This window comes from Mustela nivalis, assembly GCF_964662115.1.
Source record: "Mustela nivalis genome assembly, chromosome: 15".
NCBI lineage: Eukaryota > Metazoa > Chordata > Mammalia > Carnivora > Mustelidae > Mustela > Mustela nivalis.
The window spans coordinates 30,369,001-30,371,045 of NC_139034.1; positions in this window are offsets into that span (position 1 = coordinate 30,369,001).

Consider the following 2,045-nt stretch of genomic DNA (forward strand, 5'->3'; position numbering starts at 1 on the left):
GATAATGAATCTCACCCACCTTCCCCTTCAGCAAACAATTAGGAGGCTGGGAGCCTCAAAGAGCCCCTCCCTAAGAAATCTGTTGGGATGGCAGCCATCCCTGCCCCAGGCAAGGCCAGCTTCCCTGCCCTTGGCCCCAGTGGCTGAGATGGGAAGACAGGTCCAGCAGCTTAGGCAGGTGTCTACCCCAGCCGGGGCAGTGGCTCTGAGCAGGAAGAGGGTGAGGAGCTGGGGCTCTGCTTCCCTTCCAGGAAAGTTTGATTCCTAATCTGCTAGGGAGTCAGAGATACCGGAGGTCTGCAGGAAGGATCTGGGTGAGCCCCCAAGAAGGCGGCTCCGAGTGTGAACAAAGCTTTTGGGTCTCTGGCCCAGCTCCACCAGTAATTAGCTCTGTCATTTTGAGCAGCCTCCCTTCCCCTTAATGTTCTCCTCCCTAAAATGGAAGATAATAGTAGGACCCGCCTCTCAGGGCAGGGCGAGTGACCAGCTGGAGCATGAGTATGGCTCAGCAAGGCTCGGTGGTCTGCGGCAGTTGAGCCTGTTCCTGGGGAACGGGGCTGGAAGGGAAGGCCCAGGGCTCAGAGTCATGGGCTCTCCTCCCAGAGAGGAAATGTAACCTGGGACTTTCTCGTGGCTCCAGTTTCCGGGGCCTGGTCTACTGGAAGGATGTGGACCCCATCTGTGATTTTTCTGCTAATGTTGACTATTGGAGTTTGGTTGACCTGTAACGGTTCATCAGTCTCAGGTGTAGACCAAGTGATTCAACAACTCTAGACATTGTGCTCCCCACTGAGAGCGTGGTGGCCCCCTGCCACAGCACAATGAGATCAGCACAATATTGTCACTTGTGTTCCCCTCGCTGTGCTTCCCAGCCCCATGACTCACTCATCCCTGGACATCTGTGTCTCCCATTCCCAGGACCTATCCTGCCCATCCCCCCCTCCCCACTGCACCTGGTCCTCTGGCGACCACTAGTGAGCACATGAGGGATTTCTGAACTTTAGTGCATGTGACAGCCTGGAAAATGGTCCCCCAAAGACCCGGGACCTAATCTCTGGAACCTATAAATAACAGGTTGAAAAAGGACCTTTGCAGAGATGACCACGTCAGTGCTCCTGAAATGGGGAGATCATTGTGGCCCTAACTGCAGCCGCGAGTGCTCACCCACGATGCGGGCGAGGGGATGTGACAACAACAAGGAAGAGCTAATGTGTCCACAGGGACTGAGACTGAAGCCACACAGCCACGGGCCACAGATGCCAGCAGCCATGGGAACCTGGAGGACGCCCAGGGTCTCTGCAGGGAGACTGGCCTCACCAGTCAGTGGGTCTGACGTGGGTCCTGGAGTTAGGGACAGTCTGCACAAAACACTTAGGGGGCTGGGCAGGTCCGGACAAGCAGCCAGCTGTCCACAGAACAATACGGTTTCTCTGGGTTCACCAGAAGCTCCAGGCCCAAGCTGGCATCAGAGAGATGCACTGCAGGCCTAGCCCCGCCAACTTCACTCACTCAGGCCCTTTCCCTGGATTCATCATCAGCCCAGCGTCCACTGTCCCACTTCACCAGCCCCTAGACGTGCCCCTGGTCTCACCTGGTGGCCCCATCCTCCTTTAAAACCAGAACCACAGAACCACAGCTCCATTCCTTCTACACAGCATTCTCCTGAGCACCGTGGTCTCCAGGAGAAATCCAGCTTCTCTGTTTGGGAATGGGAAGGAAATACTTATTCCCAGTGTTGAATCCATGGCCCAAGATCTGAAGCCGACTGGAGCAGTCTGACTCCACCCAGAGCGCACATTTCAAACACAAATCTGGCCATGCTGTTCCCCTGCTAGGGGCTGCCCAGTGCTCCAAGGAGAACGCGGAGGGAGGGGGCGATAAGGCCCGTAACACCCCAAGCATCGTGCCCTTTCCTCCCTCTAGTCCCTGCTCCTGTCTTTGCTCCAGGTCCAGGAATGTGGGCTTCCACGTGGGGCACCCTCTGCTCACCCACCCCAAGGGACCCTGAAAAGGCTCTCCAGACCCCACCCCCCACAACCCACCCG